The sequence below is a fragment of the Schistocerca nitens genome, chromosome 2 (genome assembly GCF_023898315.1).
Source record: "Schistocerca nitens isolate TAMUIC-IGC-003100 chromosome 2, iqSchNite1.1, whole genome shotgun sequence".
NCBI lineage: Eukaryota > Metazoa > Arthropoda > Insecta > Orthoptera > Acrididae > Schistocerca > Schistocerca nitens.
Window position 1 is genome coordinate 229,396,585 of NC_064615.1, and position 18,834 is coordinate 229,415,418.

An 18,834-nucleotide genomic window follows, 5' to 3' on the forward strand; every position below is an offset into this window, starting at 1 on the left:
TCCTGCCATAGCCAGTTTCCATTTTGTATCCTCTGCACCTCGGCCAACATCACTTACTTTTCTGCAAAAATTAGCAAAACTCACATACAGCATTTAATTTCCATTTTCTAACCTGATTCCATCAGCAACGCCTGAGTTAGTTCCATTGCATTGCATTATCCTTGTTTTACTATTGTTAATGTACATACTATAATCTTTCATAAAACTATCTATTCCATTCCACTGCTTTTGTCAATATTTGCAGCTTTTTTCTTCAGTTGCTACTTCAATAATGTTTTTCATGTGGATAAGAAAAACTCCGCATCTTCCTACTAGATATTTTGATTTTAATCACACATGTTTCGTCTATTCATACTAGGCATCATCAGTACCGTATGATAAAATATTCACTGATGATGCTATAGTGTTCTCATGCAAAAAATCATATACAGGTATTACCACACAATATTGGTTATGCAATACATACAATACATGGAAAAATTATTAATTGTTCTCCAACAAAGTTCGACTACAATAATTCCCTAGTTATCTCATGGGTATTTAGTGGCCACTGCATATTCGAGCCCCACGTTGGGCGCCAATTTAATGAAATTGAATGAAATTTCTTAAAGAATAGAAGAAGAATTAAATAATCAATTACCTTTTTTTTTAAATTTACTTTTAGTCACGTACGTTCGAACTTTGTTGTTGAACCACTTACTCTTATTTACGTGTGGTAATACAAAAATTCATTTTGCAAAGAAGAATTACGTATCTTTTAAAAATTACGTGAACTCATATTGACTGATTAAGAATATTTATCTGAGAATTAAATCCTTTACATAATTCGGCCTTGGCACACATTTTCTAAATGCAGTGGGTTTTTTTTAAAAAAAATATTTACTGAATTCTTTCCCGGCGTTAGCTATGGAACATAAGACTGTCTCTATTAGCAGAAAATGGTTAAATATTGGCAAGCCGACGTTTAATTATCACTGATAAAACACACATCGCTATACATTTAAGTTATTTGAAAGAACCAAAATTGTTAAATTTCAACATTAACTATCCGTCTAAGAATGCACAAATGTGTAACTATTTTTATAAACCGTCAGTCTCAGGATCGCTGTAAAAGAAGAACATTCTCTTAATTCACTGCTAATTTTTTATCTATCTGTTCCCGTTTTACGGGTTTGGTTAATTTTTCTTTAGCGGAACAATTTTTTTTAAATGTGCCGCCGCTGCAAATCGATCGGTCGCGGCACAGCCCAGCAACACCGCTAAAAATGCTGAAAATTCTTTAAAGAAACATTATAGATGACATGGGCAAGCTAATTTACATTAATAATACACACTTTTGATAAATTTCAATATATTTAGACCACAACAAATATTCAACTCATATTAGTTCGTAATTTCTCCTTCAATGGCGGCTAAATCTAGATACAGACAAATGACGTCTACCCATTTATAAAATACTTCGTTACAGCTTCCTATCGCTTTCAGCTCTACAGGAGGAAGACCAAATAATACATAGTGCATTGTGCTTTTATACTGCTGCTGATTATTAACATTTCTTTGTAATTTCACGACATTATTTTCCACTGGCTGAATTTCACAGGCCGAATTATGTAAAGGATTTAATTCTCAGATAAATATTCTTAATCAGTCAATATGAGTTCACGTAATTTTTAAAAGATACGTAATTCTTCTTTGCAAAATGAATTTTTGTATTACCACACGTAAATAAGTAAGAAGTTCTACAACAAAGTTCGTTCGTACTTACAGAAGACAGTTAAAGAGAGGCAAATTAATTAACTAAAAGCAATAATTATTATACTATCTTTAACGAAAATAAAAGCAATTTCGTTAAATTGGCGCCCAACGTGGGGCTCGAATATGCAATGGCCACTAAATACCCATGAGATAACTAGGGAATTATAGTAGTCGAACTTTGTTGGAGAACAATTAATAATTTTTCCATGTATTGTATGTATTGCATAACCAATATTGTGTGGTAATACCTGTATATGATTTTTTGCATGAGAACACTATATACCCAGAGGCAAGCTGAAGAAGAGAGCTCATTATAGCGAAAAAATTAATTACCTACCACAATATCAGGGGGCAGCTGCACCCAAGATAGATCACCAAAAGGTAAAGCTACAGTGTAGTTGTCCTGTGGGTAGTAAAGTAGCCTCAGTGCAGTGTTCTCGGATCATTAGTGGGGTGCTTCTTGTTAGTTTTTTTTTTAAATAACAGGACATTTGAGTAGTTAGTCACTGTAGTATATAATAAGTGTGTTTTAAGAAATGACCATTTCTTGTGTGATTATGTCAGTGAAACCTGAGTGTTAGGATATTTAGTTCAGATTTTGTTTCTTTTGTTGACTATGGTTAGGTTGCGTAGTCAGAAAGATATCAACATGGATAATGAACAACAATTAGTAAGTAGTGATACCGAGTTAGTAAGTGGGACTCAAAGTAATGTTAGTGGCGTAGTTCAGGAAGTACAATGTGAGAATCTGGGGGCAGAAGGGCAAGAAATGTTGCCACTGCCAGCCAGTGATTCAGTTGATAGCGGAAATACTGTGCCACCCGCAAGCTCTGGACACGGACCAGAGAGTGGTGAGGTGTCAGAAGTGCAATCATTTATTTATTTATTTATTTATTGTTCCGTGGGACCACATTTAGGAGAAGTCTCCATGGTCATGGAACGAGTCAATACGTGAAATTATAACACGATTGTAGAAACAGATAAAATAAAATATAAGAAACATATTCAGGCGACAAGTCGTTAGTTTAAATAAAGAAAATCAAGAATGTAACACTGGAATTTGCTTAATTTTTTAGCTCTTCCAGGAGCTCCTCGACAGAATAGAAGGAGTGAGCCATGAGGAAACTCTTCAGTTTAGACTTAAAAGTGTTTGGGCTACTGCTAAGATTTTTTAGTTCTTGTGGTAGCTTATTGAAAATGGATGCAGCAGAATACAAAACTCCTTTCTGCACAAGAATCAAGGAAGTGCATTCCACATGCAGATTTGATTTCTGCCTAGTATTAACTGAGTGAAAGCTGCTAACTCTTGGGAATAAGCTAATATTGCTAACAACAAACGACATTAAAGAAAATACATACTGTGAGGGCAATGTCAAAATTCCCAGACTATTGAATAGGGGTCGACAAGAGGTTTTCGAACTTACACCATACATAGCTCGAACAGCCCGTTTTTGAGCCAAAAATACCCTTTTTGAATCAGAAGAATTACCCCAAAAAATAATACTATATGACATAAGCGTATGAAAATATGCGAAGTATACTACTTTTCGTGTTGAAATGTCACTTATTTCAGATACTGTTCTAATGGTAAATAAAGCGGCATTTAGTTTCTGAACAAGATCCTGAAGATGGGCTTTCCACAACAGCTTACTATCTATCCGTACGCCTAGGAACTTGAACTGTTCCGTCTCGCTTATAACATGCCCATTCTGTCTGATTAAAATGTCAGTTCTTGTTGAATTGTGAGTTAGAAACTGTAAAAACTGAGTCTTACTGTGATTTAGCATCAAATTATTTTCCACAAGCCACGAACTTATATCATGAACTACATTATTTGATAATGTTTCAATATTACACACAAGATCCTTCACTACCAAGGTGGTGTCATCAGCAAACAGAAATATTTTTGAATCACCTGTAATACTAGAAGGCATATCATTTATATAAACAAGAAACAGCAGTGGCCCCAGCACTGACCCCTGGGGAACGCCCCATTTAACAGTGCCCCATTGGGACTGAACATCATTACCACTCTCAATATTGCGGAGGATTACCTTCTGCTTTCTGTTCTTAAAGTAGGAGGCGAACCAATTGTAAGCTACTCCCCTTACTCCATAATGTTCCAACTTCTGCAGTAATATTTTGTGGTCAACACAGTCAAAAGCCTTCGTTAAATCAAAGAAAACACCTAACGTTCGCAACCTTTTATTTAATCCGTCCAAAACCTCACAGAGAAAAGAGACTATAGCATTTTCAGTTGTTAAGCCATTTCTAAAACCAAACTGTACATTTGACAGCAAATTATGTGAATTTAAATGCTGCAGTAACCTTGTATATACAACCCTCTCGATAACTTTAGCAAACACCGATGGCATAGAAATAGGTCTATAATTGTCAACATTATCCCTGTCTCCCTTTTTATAAAGTGGCTTCACTACCGAATACTTTAATCGGTCAGGAAACCGACCACTCCTAAAGGAAAAGTTACAGATATGGCTAAGTACTGAGCTAACATACCTGGAACAATACTTCAGTATTCTGCTAGATACCCCGTCATATCCATGAGAGTTCTTGGTCTTTAGTGATTTAATTATTAACTCAATCTCCCTCTTGTCAGTATCATGGAGGAGCATTTCAGGTAACAGTCTCGGAACACTTTTTTCTAAGAGCGCTATATGATTCCCTGTTGGGACTAGGTTTCTATTTAGTTCACCTGCTATATTCAGAAAGTGATTATTAAATACTGTACATATATGCGACTTATCAGTAACACGGACATCCCCACTACGCACTGATTCTATATTCTCGACCTGTCTCTGCAGACCAGCCACTTCCTTTACGACTGACCATATGGTTTTAATTTTATCCTGAGACTTAGCTATTCTATCTGCATACCACATACTTTTTGCCTTCCTAATAACTTTTTTAAGCACCTTACAATACTGTTTGTAATGGGCTGCTGCATTTAGATTTTGACTGTTTCTAACGTTTTGATATAATTGCCACTTTGTTCTACAAGATATTCTTATCCCATTAGTCAGCCACCCAGGCTGCCTGTTTGTGCTAGTACCCTGTTTTGAACGTTCTAACGGAAAGCAACTTTCAAAGAGCACGAGAAAAGTCTTGAGGAAAGCATTATATTTATCATCTACTGTATCAGCACTATAAACATCTTGCCACTCTTGTTCCTTGATAAGGTTTACAAAAGTCTGTACAGCAACTGGATCAGCTTTCCTAAAAAGTTGGTAACTATATTTAACATGTGTTGCAGCACAAAAATCTTTTAGACTTAAAATTTGTGCATCATGATCTGAAAGGCCATTCACCTTTTTGCTAACAGAATGCCCTTCTAATAATGACGAATGAACAAAAATATTGTCTATGGTTGTTCTACTGTTCCCTTGCACTCTCGTTGGAAAGAATACGGTTTGCATAAGATTATATGAATTAAGGAGGTCTACCAGCATCCTTTTCCTTGCACAATCACTTATACAATTAATATTGAAGTCACCACATATAACTAACTTTTTGTATTTCCTATAAAGTGAACCAAGTACCTCCTCTAGCTTTAGCAAAAATGTTGTGAAATAGGAGTCTGGGGATCTACAAATAACAACAGTAAGAAGTTTAGCTCCACTAAATTTAACCACACCTGCACAACATTCAAACACCTTTTCAGTGCAGTACTTTGAAACATCAATTGACTCAAATGGGATACCGTTTTTCACATACATGGCTACTCCCCCACACCGCAAAGAGCTCCTAGAAAAGCTGCCAGCCAACCTGTACCCTGGTAAAGGAAGCCTCTGAATTATCTCCTTATTTAAGAAGTGTTCAGATATACCAATAATTTCAGAGTCAACATCTATAAGCAGTTAAGAGTTATGTTCGAGCGCATGCTCAATTTCCAAGCTGAATTTGTACGTATGCAAGCAGAACGCGAAAGAGAACGTGATGCTGAACAAGCAGAGCGTGACCAGAGAATGATAGCTGAATTTGCATGTATGCAAGCAGAACGCGATAGAGAACGTGATGCTGAACAAGCAGAGCGTGATCGACGCCTGCATGAGAGAGACTTGCAGTTAATGCAATCTTTGGAAGCTATGCAAAGTGAGATTGTTAGTTTGAAACAAAACTATGAAACCATACCCAAAACGGTGCAAGAACTAAGCGAAAGAGTAGATAGTATCCAAGTGGCTAACGCCAGTATCGTAGATGAAATCAGTGTACTGACCAACAGGGTGGAACAATTAGAGATTGACACAAATCAAGCAATTGAGCACAAAGTGTCCGAACAAGTGCACAAAATGGAAAACGTATTTATAAAGGAAATAGGCGAGAAGGTGCACGCCGCGACAGCGGAATCAACCGTCGTCTTGCAGAAATAGAAATCAGCTTGTGGCATGACGACTCACAGGTGTATGTCACGCCAGCCAGGTCCAACAATGATAGGCATATAAATACAGCAGTAAAAAATTGCGACTGCGAGACAGAACAGGCAACCAATGTAAGCGAAACAAATAAATGTCATTCCAAAATAGTGATTGAAGAAACCCTGATTAGAAACCGACAGTTTCAGATCTTTACAACGGAGAAGAAATCTTTCACCCTGTAGTGTTTATCAAGGGATTTAGAAACATTTTGCCTAGCGTTTGGAGTCATACACAGAAAAGACAGTTTGTTATGTCTTACATACAAGGAGATGCTGCATTATGGGCAACCGAAGCAGCTGACAGTTGCGATACATATGAGCAATTTGAAAAGGCATTCTTGGCCAAATATTGGTCAACATGTATTCAGGAGAGATTACGGAAGGAGGTATATAATCCAGAGCCGTATTCTCCACGATTAGGGAATTTACGAAAATATTTTGAGAAGTACATTAATAAGACCCGTTACTGGGACGAGCAGATTTCATCCCGGGATTTGATCAGACTTGAAATCACACTTGCCGATACACGTAAAGGAAAAACTTATACACGTGCCGGAGAATGATATGGAACATTTCTTGTCTGTTCTGGACTCAATTGACCTGATTCAGGAGGATATTAAGGCAGCCTCTGAACAGGCTAGAAGTAACGGAAACGGTTACAGAAATGGTCGAAATAACACGCCTCCACCAAATAATGGAAACGGCGGAGGTAACAATAGGAGACAAGATTATGTACAAAACGGGAATAGAGGTAGAGACCGGAACGGCAATAGTCCGCCGGTGAATAATGACCGGAAAAGGAGGTTCGATGACGGATATGAAACAGGCCCACCAAGCAATAGTAGATGGAAAAATGCCAGGGGGCCGTGGAACACTAATACCTATAATGATGCAAACCGAACTTGGCCACAGAACCAGAGGCCCAGTCCGGACCGCCAAAACAGTGAAAGATATGACAATAACCGACCGTCACCACAAAATGCGCCAATTGCGCAACCGTAGCGGCCGACGCAACACAACTTACACATAGTGGAGGTCAGTGACACAGAGCAGCCACACCCATCCACCTGTAAGAATTCAACAAACTAGATTCAGCCGAGATACGCTCTCCATCGTCGGCTGAGGTTTGGAGTGAGAGCAGCCCGACACAGAACAAAACACCCGACAACATCTGTATCCTTAGGTATAATGACGGGGTACAGATGGGAGACGAACTAATAACTGAACCATCCACGTGCATAAAGGAACACAAAGACAAAGTACAAGCGATAATAGAGATCAAAATTAACAATATTGATGGTAGTAAAGGGTTTAAGGGTAGCCTGCATTTTGGGGGTAGATTTTTTGAGAGAAAGGGACGCAGTAATCGACCTTTCTCGGGAAAAATTAAGTTTGATGAACGCTGGTAGGAGGATAGAATTGTCCATGCTCAGATCTGAAGAGGTACCTGTGCCTAATTGTAATGTTATTAACATAAAGTGTAGGAATCAGTGGATACTACATTTAGACAATCATTGTCTAGGACAAAATCTCTATTATCCAGACGCACAATGTGATCAATCAAAAGCAAATGTGGACGCACTTGTGAACAAAGTATCACAGTCCGAAAATCTGAACTAAATGCAACAGCAGGATTTGGTACAGTTATTATCTAACTATGCAGTTGTATTTTCAGAACGAACAGGAATTGTTAAGGGATATCAGTACAATATCGAGGTGTAGCCTCACAAAACCTACTGTCGAGCCTCATACTCCATTCCTTAGTCCAAGAAGGAAATAGTAGCTATCTCTTAGCAGATCCCCAATCACCGAGAGTACGGGGACTGAATCCGTGTAAGGATGTGAAAATATTCCTACAGTAAATGACTAATAGTCCTATGTGTTATGTGTAAAAAAGATACACTATTCTTTTGAAAGTGAATGAACATTAATGATGTGTGATCTTAGAGATAATGTACTAGTGTAGAAGTGTTTAGTTATAAGAATATGATTGACTTTCTCATGTGTTTATGAATATTTGTGTCATGTCCTCTTTTAATTTATGTTATCTAAAACATGCTCTAAATGTCTGCACAGATAACCTGATTAGTGCAATTATTTATAGTGTTAAATTGTGACAGAGATCAGTCAGGAGGAACATTTTAGTAATGATTAGTTTGTGTACTGCATAATTTTCTATATGTGTGTCAAACTTGAAATATTTCTTGGCACAATCTTTTCTATTATATATGTATGTACGTATATATGTGTAGCTGTCAGATTGACAGATTCGAACCCAGAATAATATCAGTAATATGAGACCCTGAGAAGTTTATTTTCAAACCAGTGTTATCAAAGAGAATAACGCACACAGTAGTGACCCGAGGGCACCATGGGAGGCAAACTTATTGCAAATTTAAGTAACGCAAAGTTACGCACAGAGAAGCTTCAATTGAAGCATGTGCAGATTCAATCAGTAAAAAAAGAGCTAGCCTAATACAGTCCAAGTCAATTTTAGCCTATAGAGACTACACTGTAGTTACGTAGGACCTTGATAGTAAAGTGAGACATAATTTCAAAGGAGTTATTGAACAATATGCCTGAATCCGGCTGGAATGCACAAATAAAATCTAATCGAACATAAATATAGATGATTTTTGAGCAAACTAATACGAAACTTTAATATTTGTTACCATGTACGCAAATATTACACACCTTGGTAAAGAGCGAGCAAAGAAGTTACGAATGTGCTGTAACAAAAATTGCACAACGGACATTGTAAATGAAAAAACTTAAACAAAAGTGCAGTATTGTGTGGCAGAGACAGACAGTGACTGTTAAACCTGCAGCAATACGTCACGAGGTTGTTTTGAACAAGCAATAAGAAACTGTATCATCGCCGTGTGTGCAAATGGACAAGGAACTAGCACGACACGAACAGTGAGCTGATAACGGACGGTGGACCAAGTTAGTGTCAAACTTTAACTCTTTGTGTGTCAAGGGACGCTAGGAAAGCGCATTGACTACAGAGATACATTTTGTCCTATGGTGAAAACTTGCGTGTAACTAATGACAAGTCATGACATGGTGAAAAAATATTGTGTGCCCATAAAACGTGTTACTGTGACAACGAAACATTGTGCAAACCAGACTAGTGAAGGCCTACTGAATAATAACTGCCAATAACTGTGTGCGTTTTTTCCCACAGCAGGAAAAATGCCCATAAGGATAGTACACTGTTTGTGAACTTGTTGCATGTTTGCTGGAGCACTGCAAGAAGATGTCACACGGGCGAGCTGATATACAACGCGCATCCGGCTACCTCAGCCATGCAGCGGCCGCAGCAGCCCGTAGCAGACCAGACAGCCACGCCCCTCCGCGCCGTAGCTGTCAACACCGGGGGCGGTAACCTACACGGAGCCGACGCGCCGCGCCGAGCGCCGCTCAACAATCACTCCGCATCGCTCACCAACTACAGCATTATTGTCATTTTCCAAAATATTTACACGAACTGCATAACATGTCAATGACTCCATTTTTGATAAACATTGAACATTTATTATGTATACCTGTGAACTGATAAGAGAAAATGAACACTAACAAGTGTAGGAGATGGATTTGTAACACGTAGGTAGTGGGAACATTATAAAAAGTGATGCAGTGTTAAATGATTTCAAAAAACTAGGTGATATATCCTAGGACAAGTGACCTTGCAGTACATCGTTGAACTGTATGTGACTGTGATATTATGTAACCGTTGATGACAAACTGCTAAATCAATTCAAAAGAATGACTGTTAAAGGGACAAGATTAATCATGAACCAACTGGGATGGCTGGGCTCCGGCACAGTTTTGCCCAGGTTTCCTGTCTGCCTTCGCCCAAATGGGGGAGCCGTGAACATATATAACCCTGGGACTAATTAAAAGAGCCGTTCCATAAAAAAAATACAGAATTGTAAAGAACGTTACTGGCACCATTGTGTAAAAGTATAGAAAATCTTTGCCAAATGCTGCCAGGGGGCAATGTAACGTTCCCTAGCAAACTCACACATTAATAAACTAAAATTTATTTGTACCATATACGCTGCTCTGAGCAATCTGTATATATTGTACTTATTTAACAAAAAATATTATTGAATTTTGTGTAAAAGACATTTGCTATTATTGTAATATTTTTTGTAGTAATATTCTCTCTGTATTTAGGATGGTAATATTTCTATATTAATAATGTAATTGCGAAATGTGTCAATATCTGCGATAACAGAGATGTGAAATTCAGCCAGTGGAAAATAATGTCGTGAAATTACAAAGAAATGTTAATAGTCAGCAGCAGTATAAAAGCACAATGCACTATGTATTATTTGGTCTTCCTCCTGTAGAGCTGAAAGCGATAGGAAGCTGTAACGAAGTATTTTATAAATGGGTAGACGTCATTTGTCTGTATCTAGATTTAGCCGCCATTGAAGGAGAAATTACGAACTAATGTGAGTTGAATATTTGTTGTGGTCTAAATATATTGAAATTTATCAAAAGTGTGTATTATTAATGTAAATTAGCTTGCCCATGTCATCTATAATATTTCTTTAAAGAATTTTCAGCATTTTTAGCGGTGTTGCTGGGCTGTGCCGCGACCGATCGATTTGCAGCGGCGGCACATTTAAAAAAAATTGTTCCGCTAAAGAAAAATTAACCAAACCCGTAAAACGGGAACAGATAGATAAAAAATTAGCAGTGAATTAAGAGAATGTTCTTCTTTTACAGCGATCCTGAGACTGACGGTTTATAAAAATAGTTACACATTTGTGCATTCTTAGACGGATAGTTAATGTTGAAATTTAACAATTTTGGTTCTTTCAAATAACTTAAATGTATAGCGATGTGTGTTTTATCAGTGATAATTAAACGTCGGCTTGCCAATATTTAACCATTTTCTGCTAATAGAGACAGTCTTATGTTCCATAGCTAACGCCGGGAAAGAATTCAGTAAATATTTTTTTTAAAAAAAACCCACTGCATTTAGAAAATGTGTGCCAAGGCCGAATTATGTAAAGGATTTAATTCTCAGATAAATATTCTTAATCAGTCAATATGAGTTCACGTAATTTTTAAAAGATACGTAATTCTTCTTTGCAAAATGAATTTTTGTATTACCACACGTAAATAAGAGTAAGTGGTTCAACAACAAAGTTCGAACGTACGTAACTAAAAGCAAATTTAAAAAAAAAGATAATTGATTATTTAATTCTTCTTCTATTCTTTAAGAAATTTCATTCAATTTCATTAAAATGCCTAATATGACCAGGCGAAACATTTTGATTAAAAATAAAATATATAGCAGCAATAGACAGAATTTGCGCCTTTCATGCTAGTGATACCTTTCATCAGTGATACCTAGTATGAACAGGCGAAACATGTTTGCTTAAAAACAATATAAACATCCAGTTGCAAAAGACGGAGTTTTTCTTGTCCATATGATAAACATTGCTCAAAGTTTTTACTTATTCTCCCTAAACTGTAATTTACTTTTTTAACATAAAATAATATTTCCATATTTGCTTTGCTGCTGGAATTAATTATCAGAAATATCTCATAAGTTCAATTGAAACCATGTAGAAATTTCTAAAAAAAAACCGGAAGGATTGGTTGCTGAGAAAAGTGTTCTGGACGAAAACACCATTTAGCAAACGGTATTCAGTCTTATTGTGTGTTTTAAATTCATTTATTTAATTAGAAAGATGCGGTCCGTATCAGGATCTAGACAGCAGACTGTTATAACCTAAACCAAGATAATAATTTTTGTGAACAAGGCAATATAACAAACAACTGTATTTTTAATAGTATGTGAAACGGGTTTTGGTTACACATATGTATGCTTCATACTGGAAATTCAAATGATTCACACTTTAAACTGACGCTTTGTCCTGTCATGTCAGGTTCATTGAAACACCTTTTACTATGGTTTCAATGTTTGTAAGAACGTCTTCTGCAGAGGGAAATATAGACAACCGGATTACATGTTGTGGCTATATTTCAACATTTTGTGGCTATATTTGAACGTAACTCTGCCACAATTCCTACATTATATGCCCGTTTATGATTGTATGTTTTCGAATATTATGTTCCGTATATTGTACGTATTTATGTTCCTTATTAAACTGCATTAATTTTTATAAACTATAATTTTGTATTTTCTATTTGTCTAATAGTACAATTCCATTTTTGCGTCGGAGCGGTTCCTTTTTGATATTTTACCAGCACCTACCTGTGAACTCATCGCAGCAGATCGCCGGTAGGGAAGCCGAGCAGAAACCTGCCGTACTGCGACTCGCACCAGGCTGCATACAACGTAACTATTCTAAATGAAAACTTCGGTGTATTCTGAAGTTTAGAATTTCGAGTTCACTGCCAAACCCGTGCCAGTCCTAACACGGGCATGCGCGAACCTTTTCATTCACGTTAGCAAGATTATGGTAACGTGTTTCCAGAAATCTGAACACCTACTAAACACCGCCTGTTCTTAAATGAAAATGCTCGCCACGTTTAAGTTTATCGTTTTCAATGCGCTCAAGTTTTTGATTGTCGATCTGCTCAATATGCCACGGGGAATTACTGTCTTTTCTCACACAAAAATAGTAAAAAAATGCTTACTTTCTAAAAAACACACACCGGAATAAATATGCCTTCACTTTAAAGCACTTTTGAGGCTTACAGCACAACTAAAACCGGCAAACTATAACTTCCTCCGGAGCTGATACTACACACGACCAGCCGCGCTGAGTGGCCGCGCGGTTTGAGGCACCATGTCACGGATTGCGCGGCTCCTCCCGTCGGAGGTTCGAGTCCTCCCTCGGGTATGTGTGTGTGAGTTGTTCTTAGCACAAGTTAGTTTTATTTAGTTTAAGTAGTGTGTAAGTCTAGGGACAGCAGTATAGTTCCTTAGGAACTCACACACATTTACATTTACACACGACCGTACCACTGAAAGACTGGGCTCCGACGACCTAGACTGCTGTAAGCATTCTCTATCTCCAAGAGTAAAGACGGGCGAAGAATAATCCGTTCTGACTGGTCAGTTTTCTTTAAGGTCAACAGAAAAATACTAGTCTCCCGCGTTAGTCCGCGCTTTTCATGACTAACCAATCAACAAGTAACACACTTTCGAATTGTACTTTTTCCCGAAATAAATATTTAACATTCTGATATTTTATTTATACTTTACGCTATTAACTATTTTTATTTGACTCAAATTAGCTTTCCTTTTACAAAAAAACTTACTTAACACATTATAATATAAAATTCCCCGTCGTCTGGATTCACACTGTCTTAAAAATTTTTCTCGCTAATTCGTACAGTGTTTGTCAGTATAACAATGACCTACATATTTACTTTAGACCACGTTCATGCGTCATTCACTGTACTAAAAACCATATACAAAACTGTAAAAACGTATATAAACAAAAAGACCTTCAAGAAATAAACAGAGCAATTCACAAAAACATTCTCTTGCCGTGTTTCTTGAATGTCTCTGTGCGCTACTGTTCTCTGGTGGATGAAAATTAGAACTACGTACTCGACTGAACCCGCTTCAGACCATCTGCCACTGTGCACGCATGTGTCATTCTCCCGATACGCAGGCACCAGAAAGGAACGATATAAAGGCCGCACGCCTGAACTTGTTCTTCATTGATTATTCTAATTTACGTATTACGTATTTACGTAAGGAGGTTCGAATCTTCTCATTATATTACAGTAAGTAAAATACTGTACATACTATGTGGGGCGGAAAAGTGGCAAAAGTATAACATGAGGGATCATAACAACGCAAAAAAACGTTTTTAGGAAAGCGAGAAAAGTGACACAATTCAAAGAATTAATGAACAATTACGTGATAAGACCTTGCTTTCAACGAGAACAGAAGTAAAGGTTCATATTGCCATTGTACAAAATGTAATGGAATTTATTCCCTACAATACTTACTTGACATTTAGAGGGAGCTGATACTACTTCAATATAAGTTTTACAGAAATCTTTAAACCGAGCAGGGCAGCGCATTGGTTAGCGACAGTGGTTAGCGCACTGGACTAGTATTCGGGATGATGACAGTTCAAACCAGAGTCAGGCCATCCTGGTTTAAGTTTTCTGTGGCTCCGCCACATCGCTTAAGGCAAATGCCGGGATGGTTCCTTTGAAACGGCACAGCCACTTTCCTTCCCGATCCTTCCCTTAACCGAGGTTGTGCTACGTCTCTAACGATATCGTTGTCGACGGGACGTTACACACTGATCTCGTTCTCCTCCTTCTTTAAGTCGATTTTTCTCAGATATTGTATTTTTGAGTTGTTCCAGTGTTCTTGCCGGGTTGTTGTTGCTGTGGTCTTCGGTCCAGAGACTGGTTTGATGCAGCTCTCCATGCTACTCTATCCTGTGCAAGCTTCTTCATCTCCCAGTAACTACTGCAACCTACATCCTTCTGCATCTATTTAGTGTACTCCTCTCTTGGTCTCCCTCTACGATTTTTACCCTCCACGCTGCCCTCTAATACTAAATTGGTTATCCCCTGAAACCTCAGAATATGCCCTACCAACCGACCCCTTCTTCTGGTCAAGTTGTGCCACAAATTTCTCTTCTCTCCAATTCTATTCAATACCTCCTCATTAGTTATGTGATCTACCCATCTAATCTTCAGCATTCTTCTGTAGCACCACATTTCGAAAGCTTCTATTCTGTTCTTGTTTAAACTATTTATCGTCCATGTTTCACTTCCTTACATGGCTACACTCCATACAAATACTTTCAGAAACGACTTCCTGACACTTAAATCTATACTCGATGTTAACAATTTTCTCTTCTTCAGAAATACTTTCCTAGCCATTGCCAGTCTACATTTTATATCCTCTCTACTTCGACAATCACCAGTTATTTTGCTCCCTAAATAGCAAAATTCATATAATACTTTAAGCGTCTCATTTCCTAATCTAATTCCCGCAGCATTACCCGATTTAATTCGACTAAATTCCATTATCCTCGTTTTGCTTTTGTCGTTCATCTTATATTCTCCTTTCAAGACACTGTCCATTCCGTTCTGCTGCTCTTCCAGGTGCTTTGCTGTCTCTGACAAAATTACAATGTCATCGGCGAACCTCAAAGTTTTTATTTCTTTTCCATGGATTTTAATTCCTACTCCGAATTTTTCTTTTGTTTCCTTTACTGCTTGCGCAATATACAGATTGAATAACATCGGGGACAGGCTACAACCCTGTTTCACTCCCTTCCCAACCACTGCTTGCCTTTCATGCCCCTCGACTCTTAAGACTGCCACCTGCTTTCTGTACAAATTGTAAATAGCCTTTCGCTCCCTGTATTTTACCCCTGCCACCTTCAGAATTTGAAAGAGAGTATTCCAGTCAACATTGTCAAAAGCTTTCTCTAAGTCTACAAATGCTAGAAACGTGGGTTTCCCTTTACTTAAACTATTTTCTAAGATAAGTCGCAGGGACAGTATTGTCCCACGTGTTCCAACATTTCTACGGAATCCGAACTCATCATCCCCGAAGAGCAGGCAAGTTTCAACTCGAATTATGCGTATTCGTTACAGATCTGGGTGTGAAAGTCGGCTGTTATCAATATCTTTAGTAGTTCGCATTTTTCTGCTGGCTGCATTTATGAGCACCGAATGCCAAATTTAAAAAAAAAGGGACAGAAAGAAAACGCTTTTGATCCTTGGCGTATCTTCCGTTTGAGCGTTTAACTGCCACTCCAGTAGCAGTATCAGCCGAGGACGCCGATTTTCTGGGCCGCCGAGAGGCGGGTAGGGCGCATTGGGATGCGGCCGAGAACACTCTTCCCTGCCGGAGGAGGCCCCAGTTGCAAATTTCCAACGACTAATTAGAATCGAGCCGCAGTTACGGCGAAGGCTGCATACAAACGACCCCGAAGCCGCGAGGCCGGGTTAGCGAAGCAGCGAAAGCTACCACCGCCCAAAATGTTTACAAGTCGCTCGGCGACGTGACTCCGCGTCCGCCTTTATCTGCCGACACGCCTTCGTCCTGGCGTCGGGCGGACCCTCCCAACTACATACAGTACGGCCGCTGTGAGAGCAGATTCCCTCTCCTGCGTGTTGCACGGTCGTCTCTGCAGAGTGTGTAGCGCAGAGGCAGCTTTCTTAACACCACCGACAAAGAAAGATAAACTACATAGTTTCGATAGGAGAGAAGCTGAAGTAATGAGTTAAACTGTGTACCAAGACCGGGACTTGAACCCGGGCGTTTGCTTATATAGACAGATGTGTTATCCACTACGCCACCCTGCCACTGCGACTAACACAGCTGAACGGACTATACTAGTCCAACGCATCCCTAACACAAACTTCAAATCACACCTCAGCCCATGTTGATTTTCGCCATCTTAAGTCGTCAGTACTACCTAGGCTCTTCGATATTTCAATAGCACCCCATCTTGCCTGTACCTCAGGAGCAGGTGATCCATTGATCTGACGTAATTACAGAGTCATAATGTCTCAGCTTTATCTTCGGGAAGGATACAACCTGTATTAGCCACAATGCCACGGAGGTGTAGTGGATAACATATCTGCCTACTAAGCAGGGGACCCAGGTTGAAGTCGGGCCTTGCCACAAATTTTGGTTCATTACTTCAGCCATTACCTCGGCCTTTATCTTATCGTACATAAGGTTGAGACTCAGTACGTCTCCAGCAAAATGTAATTACCTCAGATCAATAAATCACACAGCATTCTAACAAACTCACACAATCTGGTAAAAAAACTATTGTTTGCAATATTTTGAAACAAATTTCAACCTTTAGGGCATCCTTTGTCAGAACGTGGAAACAGTACGTAATATGAGCATTCAAGTTTGTTACGAAAATGCAGTATGATAGTTGTTTAACTGATAAAGCAATTACTTTCACATGTCTACAATTTTGAAATGTAATCCATTAATATCACTGTTCATATACAATACCTGACAAATAAAATTGTGCAACCAGAAGGGGAGGAGGAAACAACATGAAACTTCACGAGTTGTGAGGCTGTGTAATGCTATTTCAGTAATAACAAAATCGAGTCAAATTTACAAAGACCTTGGCATTAACAAAACGCTTATCAATATAACGTCGAGGTGCATATACTCAATAGTCTGGGAGGGTGTCACGAAGCCATGGTGTCCTCATCTGAGGCAAGATGACCCACAGCTATTGTATCTAGTCCTTCATATTCTGAATGCTGGCACTCGGTCGAAGCATCAACTAAGGCCTGAAGATAGCGCACTGAAGCGCCGAAACTTGTAGTTACACATTAAATAAGATCATAAGGCCGGCTCTAAGCGTTTCATTTTCTTAAAACTGTTTTCATGTTCAATCTACTGCTTATAGTCCTACCTGATTAACCTACACATACTTTGCACACAAAGTGCAAAAAAATGGTTCAAATGGCTCTGAGCACTACGGGACTTAACTTCTGAGGTCATCAGTCCCCTAGAACTTAGAACTACTTAAACCTAACTAACCTAAGGACATCACACACATCCATGCCCGAGGCAGGATTCGAACCTGCGACCGTAGCGGTCGCGCGGTTCCAGGCTATAGCGCCTAGAACCGCTCGGCCACTCAGGCCATGTTGAATGTTGTCGTCGCTGCGGAACAGAATGTGGGCAACAGTATTCCTAGTACAGCACGGTATATTTCATAGATTTTAGTTTGCTGGCAAGTGCAAGTGAAGTCCTGCCCACTTATAAAGTTGGGGGCCCGTTCGTTGTTAGAATGATTTAGAGTAGACTGAGAAGGATACCTATCTCTATTAAGTATATTATCAGTCAGATAACAGGACTATAACATTTACTGTACGAAATTTCTTTTGCGTTCCAATGACACTTGGTTCCTTGCCTCTACACAAAATGGCGGCCGCCATTACTATGATCTTAGGTGTCACATTCACACAACTGCAGTTCCACAATTTGTTCAAGAAGATGTCTCCGGATAAGAAATACACTTTTGTTTTGCAACAGTTATCTACTGCATCTCTTTACTGCGCCCAACGGTGATGAGCAATTTTATACGTGACATGCGACTAGTTCGTGAAAAACGACTCTAATGACTCGCGCCCACAGAAAGAGAATGTGCAGCGACTGTCTTTCGCATTGTTTCGACACTGTTACAGTCTACAACTGAATTTTACTGCTAGGATGGCAGTAAGGAAAACTGTTGTGCCAAGAACGAGGGAAGCAAACATAAATAAATCACTGCAATAAAATGACATGGTTTCTTAGAAATGACGACGACTGTGTTATGTCGGTTCTCTAGAAAATAAAGTTACAACATCCATAAAAGTGAAACCTTTGCTATTTTTTCCCAGTTGGGGGCGCTATTGAAATCGACGGAGAGATATCCGCAGCAGTTCACGACACTTTACCAACGGTATGATTGGGATCAAACAGTGACACAAAAGAGAATTGTGTGCTTTGACGGAAACACAGAGGTGATGTCTGGACTTAAATAATCGAGTGATGACACTAGGGAATTCATTAGAGACAGCGCACAAGGAAAGGCACTGAGTCTAATGCCAGGACACCACACACACACACACATTCACACACACACACACACACACACACACACACACACACACACATATTATGTAGTTCAGTGTTTTCAGTA

At 38.8% G+C, this 18,834-nt stretch overlaps 1 non-coding gene across 1 annotated transcript; it reads right to left on the reverse strand.

Annotated features, from left to right (window-relative positions):
• Window positions 1-17,709: 17,709 nt before the first annotated feature.
• Trnas-gga (transfer RNA serine (anticodon GGA)) lies at window positions 17,710-17,793 on the reverse strand. The gene is given in 2 exon segments: window positions 17,710-17,744; window positions 17,754-17,793. It is a non-coding gene; the product is annotated as a tRNA-Ser (tRNA).
• Window positions 17,794-18,834: the final 1,041 nt, after the last annotated feature.